Here is a 12374-nt window from a genome sequence, read left to right as displayed (position 1 = left end):
ATTCAAAATAACTGATCAGTTATCAGTTTTTTGTTTAAATAATAATATTTTAATCATATTAAAATATCTCACTATTTATTTAATATTTAAATAACTAAAATTGTGGAATCAAGAGACTAAGTCCATCTCTTATGCGTGTAGCATAGTGCCTGTGCACTGTGCCACACGTGTACCACATGCTTGTGCAGGCATGTGATTTTTCCCAATTTTTATTATTATTTAAATACCAAAAATCCCAAAAATAAATTAATTCAAAATTAATTATATTTTTGATAAATAAAATAAATAATTAATTAATTACACATAATTAAACAATAATTATGTTTGATACATAGAAAAATATTTTACTTATCACATAAGTCATTTTTTCCCATTTTTTGTATTTGCCTTTGAGAGTAATTGTTTGAGCCATTTCGGGGACCATGGACCTATAATATTAAGCTCCAATAAATTGAAACTAAATAATTAAACTCTTTAATTATAATAGTTAATTTATTAATTCTGATATTACTCCACTATAAATTCATAATTGCACTCTTTATGTTATAGATATACTTTTACAGAAATATTTTTCTTAAGTCGTCCATTGATATAACCATCTTACAATAGTTCAACCCTCTAATTAATTAGTTCATAAATTAGAATGGGAGAATTACCATTTAACCTTTCTAATTTACTTCTTATTCCTTAAGTACCATTAATTCACTAGTGAATAATTAATCTATAATCTAATTATAGATTTGAGCTCAAAATCATTCAGTTCCAGAATTAACCCTTAAGGGAACTAATATACGATCCGTTAGGAAAGATTAGATTCAGTATTGTTGATACATGTTCCCAGCCATCCATGATACAAAATCTCCAAAACAAAAGTCATTAGCCTCATTCTTTGAAGAGACCTTAACGAATGAATCAAAAGATTTAATAAACATGAACAAGAGTTCATGAACACTCAGGATTTAGGTTGATCTATAAATGATCATCAGTTATGATATGAATTACAAATCTTTATTGTTAAATAGTTTTTGGATAAAGACTCTAATTCATATCGGTCCATGTCATATATAATCATATTATATAAAGCAACTTTACCGAGATGTCTTACCACATCAATAATCTGAATCTAGATTATTTGTATCATTATGATACTCAGTAAACCGTACTTACAACTCCCATTAAAGAATTCCATAACTTTAATTTGTCGTTGTTGACTATTTTATTCATTCATGTGATCTTAATTCTCTCGTACTAATACAAGATCACATCCTCAATAATGAATATGGAATTTTTCTGATATTTACAAAATTATTCAAACAATAATTTAACAATCTAAATATAACAATAATAATAAACCATTGTATTTATTTATTCACAGAAAAAACAAATGTCTTTACATGCTTTTAGGACACACTCCTAACAGTAATCAACAGCCACCACGACGTATTTGACGCTGCCTTTCCTTGTGGGCAAAGATCCAATAAGGTCTATTCCCCATACTGCAAATGGCCACAGACTTTGCATCTGCTTTAGCTCATTAGGGGCTGCTCATGGAATCTTGGAGAATCTCTGGCACTTGTTGCACTTTCGAAAAAATTCCATCGAATCTTCATTCATTGTTGGCCAGAAGTACCCTTGTCTTAGGATTTTATTTGATAAGCTCTGCCCCCCAGCGTGGTCCCCACAAAAGCCTTCATGGACCTCTTTCATTAGCTCTTTGGCCTTTTCTTTTGAAATACACCTGAGGAGTGGCATCGAGTACCCCCTTCGATATAGAATTCCATCAACTAGGATGAATCTAGCGGCTTGCCGCTGAAGAGTCCTGGCTTTGTTTCTGTCCGTAGGTAACACTCCAGCGTCAGGTACTCTATGAAAGGTGCCATCCATGTATTTGCCGCCTGAATCACCAAAGAGGTTTCTTCTACTTGAATGCTAGGTGCAGACAGCCGTTCAACTGGTACTATATTCAGGATGTCGGCATCCTTGGCACTTGCTAACTTGGCCAAAGCATCAGTGTTTGAATTTTGGTCGTGAGGTACTTGTTGGAGGGTATACTTCTCAAACTGGGCCAACAAATCTTTTGCTTTATTCAGGTAGGCAACCATCTTTAGACCTCGAGCCTGGTATTCTCCAATGATATGATTAACCACCAACTGGGAGTCACTATAGATTTCTAGTGACTTTATGTGCATGTCTCTGGCTAACCATAAACCTGCGAGCAGAGCTTCATACTCGGCTTCGTTATTGGACGCTATGAAGTCAAATCTAATCGCGCAGTGAAATCGATGCCCTTCAGGCATTATCAAAATCACTCCGGCTCTAGCGTGATGCTCATTAGAAGAACCGTCTGTAAACAACTTCCAAGAAGGAGTTTGGCTTTGAGGTTCAGGTGCTTTGATCTGCTCTTCAACCTGCTCGCTATCTGGAAGCCCAGTGAGCTCTGCAACGAAGTCGACCAGTGCTTGTCCTTTTACCGCTGCTCGTGGTAAGTAAGATATATCAATCTGCCCAAGTTCAACCGCCCATTTCAATAATCATCCCGCGAATTCTAGCTTCTGCAGAACTTGCCATAGAGGTTGGTTGGTTAAAACTGTGATTGTGTGAGCTTGGAAGTACGGCCACAGCTTTCTGGAGGCTAAGATCAGGCAGTAGGCTAATTTCTCAATAGGAAGATACCTTAGTTATGCTTCTATTAGCCTTTTGCTTACATAATACACAACCTTTTGCACATTCTCCTCCTCTCTTACTAGAACAACACTAACAACATATTATGTGATCGCCAAGTAGATGAACAGGGTTTCTTTATCAACCGACTTTGATAGAATCGGTGGCTGCGACATGTGCCTCTTTAAAGTTTGAAAATCTTGCTCACACTCCTCCGTCCATTCGAACTTCTTGTTGCCTCTAAGCAGATTAAAAAATGGGACGCATTTGTCCGTCCATTTGGAAATAAATCTACTTAGAGCAGCAATCCTTCCAGTTAGACTTTGAACATCTTTGATCTTTGTTGGCAATATCATATCGACCAGGGATTTGATCTTCTCGGGATTGGCCTCAATTCCTCGTGAGTTTACTATAAATCCCAAGAATTTCCCTGATCCAACTCCGAAGGAACACTTGAGGGGATCTAGCTTCATCTGATATTTATTCAAGACGTTGAAGCACTCTTGCAAGTCCCCTATGTGTCCTTCTGCCTTTTTTAACTTAACCAGTATGTCATCAACATATACTTCCATGTTTGTACCAATCAGCTCCTTGAACATGTGATTGACTAGTCGCTAGTAAGTCGCACCAGCATTTTTCAAACCGAAGGGCATTACTTTGTAACAGTAAATCCCTGTATCGGTCCAAAAGCAAGTGTGATCCTCATCTGGTGGATGCATGCTGATCTGATTGTACCCAGAGTATGCATCCATGAATGATAGGATCTCATGTTCTGCAGTGACATCGACCAACTGGCCGATCCTGGGAGTGGGAAACAATCTTGAGGGCAGGATTTATTAAGGTCTGTGAAATCCACGCACATTCTCCACTTGCCATTCAGCTTGGGAACTAGTACAGGATTAGAGACCCACGATGGATAAAACACTACCCTGATGAATCCATTCTCCTTTAGCTTCTCGACTTCCTCTTTCAGAGCTTTTGATCTGTCTTTGTCGAGCAGACTTCTTTTCTGTTGTACTGATGGAAAACTCTTGTCTACGTTCAGGATATGGCTAATAACTGCAAGGTCTATTTCAACCATGTCTATATGCGACCAGGCAAAGACTTCCTGGTTCTTCTTTAAAAATTTGACCAGTCTTTGTTTTGTTGTTGTCTCTAAGTTTTTACCGACTTTCACAACCCTAGTCGGATCTGCTTCATCGAGTTGGACCTCCACAAGGTCCTCGATGGGTCCTATTTCTTCATCAAAATCCCCAAAGTGAGGATCCAAATCTCTATCCTCACTTTGGGAAACACCCTATTTGGTGACACAATTACCTGATTGGGCTTGCACTTCATTGGCCGTTTGCAATTCTTTTCCGGCGGTTTCCCTCAATCCACCTTTCTTTGCCTTAGATATCGAGGCGTTGTAGCACTCCCTCGCTTCTCATTGGTTTCCCAATACACATCCTACTCCTGCATCGATTGGGAATTTCATGGTGAGGTGCCAAACCGAGGTTACGACTCGCAGGTCGACCAGAATAGGCCTCCCAATCACAGCATTATACGCAGAAGGACAATCAACTATTATGAAAGTAGTGAATAATGTCCTGTTTGCAGGTGCAGTTCCTGCTGTAACTAGGAGCCTAATCGACCTTGTTGGCACGAGCCCTTCGCCAGAAAAACCATATATGGTTTGGTTGCACGACTCCAAGTCCTTGACAGACAACTTCATCCTCTCTAGTGAACTCCTTTGATCGTATTCAATGAGGGACGTCTGGCTCCCGACTAGCTGCTGTACTACCTGATTCAGAGCATCAATTTGAGCCTGAACCATGTCTGGGATTGCTGGGGCGACTGGTGCCGGAGGAGCGAACTCATCGTGCCTCTTACGCCTGTCGTTGAGCACGTCCCTCAGGTCATCGTATTTTCGCCTTTGTTCGCTAGCGCCCAGCCGATCGAAGACGTTATGCTGTCGGGGCTGCCCCCCAACATTATGGTTGGCAGGCCTATTTTCTCTCAGTGGGGGGTTTCTATCTCCACTTCTTTCCTCATGCCCTCGACCAGCATTCCTCCTGCCGGAATTGACCTCATTGTAGTCATGGCCATCCCTAAACTAGGGTCGACTTTGGCGCGATCGGCTGGTCACGCTGTTTCCTCTTCTGGCTGGCATCTCCCGAGCGTCAAGGGGAGGCCTGCGTTGGTCGGTGGGTCCCCGTGCATTATTATGCTGTGGGGGGCCCCTAACTGCAGAGCCTGACTCGTTGTGTCTTCTGTTAGCAGAAGGACGCTGCCCCCTGCTCGGTGGATTTGGTTTAACGTCCCCTGGGCATCTAGGGCTTCGGGGAGGTCGCCCATCCCTATTCTGCCTCTGGCATTGGGGATGCCCATGACCAGCTTGAGAGGGTGGCTGTTGCTTAGGATCCTGAATGGGGACATCTTCCTGAGCAATAGGCGGTTGCTCCAGCCTTTGAGGGCTCGCTGGCTGATTTGGAGGACTCAGATTTTGGGCCCGTTGCGGTGGTGCATTTGGTGGCTGATCCGGTTGAGAGGCCGATGCAGCTTGTCCTAGGGCCAACTGAATGGCTGCTTCAAGAGCAGTCGTGGCATCTCTCTGCCGATGGTCCATCTCCACCTAACGATCATCTAGCTCCTAACGCTGGCGCTCAATCTCCCTCTCCTGCAGCGCCAAGGTCTCTGCTGCATTTTCCTGATTGGCCCTCAGATTGGCCAACTCGTCCTGCAACACACTCAGTGTTGTCCTCAACGTCTCAGAATCTATTTCTTCCTCCTCAAAATCCAAGTAGGGCTCATTTTCACCCACATTTGGAGGAGGAGGTTGAGAGGATGCAGCACCAGCAGTCTGTCCAGCTCTCTTGGATGTCTTCGCCATATGATCGTCTTGAAGTCCTTGAGTTCAACTCTCAATGAAAGCACCAAAATGTTGCCCCTTGATTTGGTCAATGACACGGAGTCAAATAAATGACAAAGAACAAAAAAGGAAATCAAGAAAAGAATCAAATGGGAAGAAAGTGACACAAGCAATTTATAGTGGTTCGGCCCCAACTAGATGATAATGGCCTACATCCACCTAGTGTTCTTATTGATATTGAATCCCAATACTATGATCAAAGAACTAGGGTTCTTGAGTTTCACAAGCCTTAGGAGAATTACAATTTCCGGTGGATAATCACACTATGCTTTTCTCTCTGAATACAAAGATTAAAAGTGCAAAAGTCAAAAGTCCTCCCTTCCTTGAGCCCTCTCATTCATATTTATAGGCTGAAGGAGGTTACATAGGCCAATGGACCTTAATTATAATTAAGATCAGTGTATCAAGGTAATAAAAGGAAATATAATGAATATAATTATTACAAGATTGTGTATGTCAAAGGAAGTAAATGGAAGCATGCGACCAGACTGGTCGCACCTAACTACAAGACTTGACAAACCAACAATTATCTGGTCGATGACCAAACATGAACCCCTCATTCAGAACTGCCACGTGCCAACCACGTGCAAGAAATCCTTGCCACGTCATCTGGAGCCATTTTTGTGTAAACATTACCATTATTCCATCCTTTGACGAGAGGTGCCCCCGTGATGAGATACTTCACAACAAAGTAGTTAGGAAAAGATTCAATGTAAGTATTATTATGTTTGCAAAACTGACACTACACCAAATACCACTTTCTACAACATATTATTACAAGTGTATTAAAAATTGTAGATGCTCAAAATTCCACACTGATGAAAGACTCAACGTACGTGCTTAGGACCCATGTCCCTAGGTGTGTATTGGGAAATCTTGACAAACGTAGCCCCGGTAAGTGTGTCACCCAGAGCCTCGCGAGGGATCGCCTCGCCACGCCTCGCCATGCTCCTCGCCCATAAGCATCTCGCGCCAAGAGGAGCCCCACGCAAGGAGGCGCCTTGCGCCTAGGAACGCCTCGCGAGATGGTGTCTAGCCCACACCTCGGCCGTGCGCACAAGGCCCCGTGTCATGGGCCTCGCGAGACGGTATCTTGCCCATACCTCGGTCGCACGCACCCAAGGCCCAGCATTAGGGCCTCACGAGACGCTGTCTCGCTCACACCTCGGCCGCGCGCACCCAAGTCCCAGCACTAGGGGCCTCGCAAGACGGTGTCTTGCCCACACCTCGGCCGCGCGCACCCAAGGCCCAGCACCAGGGGCCTCGCGAGACGGTGTCTCGTCCACACCTCGGACACGCGAACAAGGCCCCGTGCCATGGGCCTCGCGAGAAAATGTCTCGCGCCCGCCTACGAGCGCCGCATACCAACGACCCAAGGGTTCCTTCTCGTGGCTCACCCACGCCAGTGCCTCGTGCGCCCAAGGCATCCCAGGTGGCCTCGCACCTGACACCTCAAGGCAGTGTGTCCTATGAGGACCTGTAGAAGATCCAACATTTAGAGGTAAAAGCCCAAGTATAATTCAAAAGGATCGTACTAGTACAATCTTGTACGGGGTACGACCTTTAAGATCCCGTATGTCTGATACGGATATTCGTGCAAGACAAGTAGTGGGAGTACTAGGAGAGGGGACATGGCCTGTATGTCTCTGGTCAGATGTCAGAGTCGACACCACCACCACCTGCGCCACTACACCTGGCGCCACTCCTCTGACATTCGTTCAAAGTAAGTAATGGAGACATCTTCATAGTATCTGGCCACGTACTGGAGCCAACACCACTACCCCTGAGACCATTCCCCGGACAGTGTACTTGTATACCACCTGGTCCCTTGGACCACAATGTATCAAGGGCCATTAGAGCCCACTATAAAAGGAACCCCACTTCCACATGGAAGGGGGTTGGAAAAAACACTGTAGCATCATACCATAAGAAATACAAGTTCCTTTTACTATTTTCTTTCTGCAACTATTCTTTAAGTTTCTGTTTAGATTTTTTAAGTTTTTCATTGATAAGCTCCATATTTCAATTTTTCTAACTTAACTTCGTTGACGAGTTCTCACTGTCAACAAAAATGTATTATAATTGGTATTTAAAAAAATCTGTAAAGTATTAAATTTTTAAGCGGCAAACAAATTTTTCTTTTTATACTTTTCCTTAAATCTCAAATTTCCCTCTCTCTTTCTCCTTGTTGTTTTCCTATCATCCAAATCACTTTTTGTTTGTACTAACTTTTTCTTTCCCCTTCTTACTCTCTCAAGCTCTTCCTTTCTCTACAACTCCCTCTTCTCTTTCCGACTATCCCATCTCGCTTGAAGGACAATGAATACAACTCTTTTTTTGTGTTTTCTCTTCTCTCTCCAGTTCTTTGTTTTCTTTTCGTTTGAAGACTATTTATTCTAAGGTCATAAAGGATGAAAAGGACCAAGAATGAGGTTTTGTTTCTTTCTTTTTTTCGATTTAAGTTTCTTTCATTTCCTCACTCTCACTGCATTTGTATTCTGGGTGAAAAAATTCATTTAGGGCTTAAGTTGACCTTGCAAAGAAAGGGAACGATATCTAGGAATTGAACAAAAAGTTAGTTCCTTTACTTTGCAATATTTCTATTTTTTATTTCAAATATTCTGCTTTGTATTAACATCTGTAAAAGTTTTTGATTTGATACAGTGTGTGATTACATATGGAAGAAAGAAAACATACTAAGAGCTAGTTCTTGAGGACAAGATAGAGAATTTGTGGGCCTTGGGTATATGGAAAGTACCCAACTAGAACTTTTTGACTAGGTACATAGTATTTTTGCTTCATGTCTTTCTTAATTACTTTTTTTGTTTCTAAAAAAGCTATATTTATAAAAACACAATATTGCTTAAGCTTTATATTTTATCAAGCAGGGAGACGGTGTCATGCTGCTGTGAGAGAAGTTAAGGAAGAAGATAGAGTAAGTACATTTTATTATTATAATCAACCAAATTATTATATAAAATTTAATTATGCAACATATTACAATTACTTTCTAATTATATATTTATGATTTTTTTTAATTTACTTCATGGTTGATAATGTAGATTTACTTGGTTCCATGTACAACAGATTTTGCCTTTTCAATTTTAAATGTTGATATATATTATTTTATATATTAATTGAGTTCTTATTATATATACCATGATTCCACTACCAAGGCTTTATTGGAATTTTGTGCTAGTTATACCATAGAGAACTTTTAGTAGTACTCTATTCATGCATCAAAAGAAAAAGAGAAAATAATATTTGTATATGTATTAGAAACACACACAGACGACATTGACAATTAGAAAGGCTCTGTATTCTAAGCATCTTTAAGTTATTTCACATTGTGCTTATTCTATTTTAATATACATTTTGGCAGGCTCTATATGGAGTTTATTCAAAAGATGTTGATCAAAGAACGCTACGCCTAAGTGCCATTAAATCCATTCCTATAGATGCTAGGTGATCTCTTCCTCAAGATGTTGAGATTTCTACAAGCATGTATGGATTTCTTTACATGATTCAAAGAAGGTTTGGCTTGTGAATTATTTATTTATTGTATGTAAATTATATTGTTCTTATCGTGACTTTTGAGTCCATTGTCATTATTCTAGTTTGCCAGATAGCACATTAATATTTGTAAATTATATTGTCTGTATCTTTTCTTCTGGGGTTTCTTGTGATGCTTCTAGTTTCAAACTAGATTTCAAGATTTTGTTTTATGTTTTGTCTTCATATACTAGTTGGTAGGTTATGTTTTATTAAATACCATTATTTGATGAGTATTTCAACTTTTGATTCTTTCCTTAACATCTCTTATGAATAGTCAAGTCTTGAATTTAGTAAAAGTTGTATATTTTCATCAAGACAAAGATGAAATTAGTGTTGTGAACTTTTTCGAAAATGGACACCTAACAACAGCATGTATTTCTCTCTTTGAAAACTCAAAATTTAATGTGCCATGCATCATGGTAAGAATTAAGCTTTTTTCCTATGTTGACAAGCAGCATGTGTCCTATGCATAGATGCATGTATCTAAATATGTGTACATATGATATTAAAGTATATCTGAGATATTTGGTTGTACTAATCCTAATATTGCTATATGATGTTTATATATGTGTATCTATAAATTGTTTATTTTGATCAAAGCCACTAGTATCACGTTAGTTGTCAATTATTTGTTCAACCCAAACATTAATTTATTACTACATTAAAAAAAAACATATAAGATATTAGTGAAATTTTCACTTTTCTAAGTCAAACTTTTAGTGTATTCTCATTTAATCAAGTTATTATATTTTGTCATTATTATTACTTTCATTATTATTTTATTTATCTCATTTCCTTTAAAAATATACCTACACATATTTATATGCATGCATCTAGGCACAGATCACATGTTACTTGTCAACTCAGAGAATAAACTTAATTCTTACCATCATTGTTTCTCTAACTATGCACCATTATAAATGCCTCCTTTGAAATACTTGTGTGTACACTAAAGACAAGGCATGCCTTCACCTTTGTGTGCCATACATACCATAACCATTGTTAAGTGCTTCTATTTAAGTACTTGTAAATAATACTATAACCATGGCAAAGGAGAACACCAATACTTGCAATACTTTAAACTAGAAACATATTGTGGATGGTGGAAGATATTCTCTAAGTTGTCATTACATTATTTCTTTCTCTCCATTTTTGTTCTTTTAAAATTAGTGGGGCTCAGGAAAATACAATAAAATTGATTTTTGAAATATGATTAAGAAAAGATTTATATGTATATACATATATGCTATTTGTTGCTACAATGACAGAGTGTATCCTTCTTATATATATATATAATTTAAGAATATAAGGTCTAGTCAGTACTATTGATTAGGCATGGCACTGCACTGCTTTTTCTTCTTTTGTAAGGGAAAAGAACCACACCTAATTCTAGATTAATTATTATTTAATATGTTTGTACTAATTTTAGTATTACTCTATAATATGTCTATGTATAAATGGTTCATTTAATCAAAACCACTATTATCATGTTAGTTGTCTTTATATATGTGATTTTGCTATAATTTAGTACTATTTCTTATTCTATCTGTGTTTTATATAAGTCACACACTCTGTTTCTTATGCTCCTTTGGATTTATGTTTTGCTGTTTTTTTATTCATATTTGATAATGTTATTTTGTTGGGCACACTTGGAATAGTTTCATTAAGAAGAAGCTTTTTTTTTTTGCCTACTTTCTTATACGATTGGTAGAATTTGTTGCTTTAGCTAGTATGAATGAGAGTGTAGTTCTAGTTTTTCCAGTGCAAAAGAATCTCATTTTAATTATTTTTTCTTTATTTACTCATTTATTTTTAACTTAAGTTTACCTCAACTTTTTTAATCATAAAATTAAATGATCATTGTGCTTGTTTCTCAAGTAAAAATATAATGTAAAGTATAATACTATTGTACATTGTTTCAATGAGGATTGTGTTGTGTTTCCTATTTGAACTAAGAACTTTACCATGCCATGTTTTTGTTATGTGTTATTGCTTTCAAGCACCCTTGTTTTTAGATTTATTCTACAATTAGTCTTTGCATAAATATGTCTATGTCTATATATATATATATATAATTTTCTCTTACTTTAATCATGACATAGATGTTTATAGGCATTGACTGGATTTTTCAAATATTAACAAGGACTCATTGTATAGTTTTTATATTGTTTTGCAGAAACTAATGAAAACAAGAACAAATGATATGTAGCGAGTTGAATTTGCTAATTTCTTATGTAATAGGTGACGAATCTATTCTTTGATAATTGTTATGCACAAATAAATTATTTTTTGAAATTATCCAAAGGGAAATCTAGGAATTTTATTAGTACGAGGGTGTATGCAGATAATAGATTTTGTAGTTTGGTATGCATGAACTCTATTGAGTGAGCTCAACTCATGGAGAGTACATGTCTCTCAAATACATGTTACTTTTGGCTTATTTCAATAATATACCTTTATTTCCTTCTCTGATGCTTGTTGGTTTTGGTATCTTATTTTGTTGTAGGTTCGAACATTGCAGGTGGTCTAAGACTTGTTGTATGCTTTGTAGAAAGAAGCAAGACAAGAGAAGTGGTTCTATATACCTTACAGAAAAAGACAAGAGAAGTGGTTCTAAATAATTCTTCATGAATGTTATTACTAAAAAAATTCTAAATGACCTCAAGTATTTTAGTGTGCTTAGACTCATCATTTGCAACATAAATATTTGTAAAATTATTCAATTAATTAAGACAAGTTATTTTTCATTTTCGATTAATTGTTATTTTATTTTAATATTAGTAGTGATAAATCTATACAATATATAGTACAATATTAAAATCAAAGGAAGAGAAAAATATTATGTACACTAATAGCAACAATAATAAATTGAGCATATTAAAGTAATCCAAAATATATGTTATTGTAAATTATACTATAATACTAATTTATAAGTGGAAAAAAGTGTTATATAAGCTATTATAAATAACAAAGGGAGATACTTATTCATTTACAAAAATAACGCAAAAAAAGTATTATGGTAGAATATACAATAATACTTCTCTATAACCATGGAAAAGTGTTGTGCAAAGTGCTCTCACCTACGATAACATCACTTTCCTTAACACATCAAAAAGTGTTATTGTATGCATTAGATAATACTTTTTCGGTCTTATTGAATGCATTTTTCTTGTAGTGTGAGAAACTGAGATTAGGTTCTTTTTTATCATGGAAGCACACAAAACATTATTAAGATGAAAATTAGATT

General features: G+C 37.5%; 1 long non-coding RNA gene across 6 annotated transcripts; it reads left to right on the top strand.

Annotated features, from left to right (window-relative positions):
• The first annotated feature begins 7700 nt into the window (after positions 1–7700).
• Positions 7701–11874, top strand: LOC133788862 (uncharacterized). 6 transcript variants are annotated; one of them, XR_009873398.1, is made up of 7 exons: positions 7714–8004; positions 8093–8146; positions 8237–8352; positions 8461–8507; positions 8955–9106; positions 11304–11368; positions 11634–11874. It is a non-coding gene; the product is annotated as an uncharacterized LOC133788862 (long non-coding RNA). The 6 variants fall into 6 exon arrangements; XR_009873397.1 differs by having other exon boundaries at positions 7701–8004; positions 8955–11368; XR_009873395.1 differs by lacking the exon at positions 11304–11368 and having other exon boundaries at positions 7720–8004.
• Positions 11875–12374: the final 500 nt, after the last annotated feature.

This window comes from Humulus lupulus, chromosome 7 (genome assembly GCF_963169125.1).
Source record: "Humulus lupulus chromosome 7, drHumLupu1.1, whole genome shotgun sequence".
NCBI lineage: Eukaryota > Viridiplantae > Streptophyta > Magnoliopsida > Rosales > Cannabaceae > Humulus > Humulus lupulus.
The sequence above is the reverse complement of the archived record's forward strand: the minus strand, read 5'-3'. Positions and strand labels throughout refer to the sequence as shown.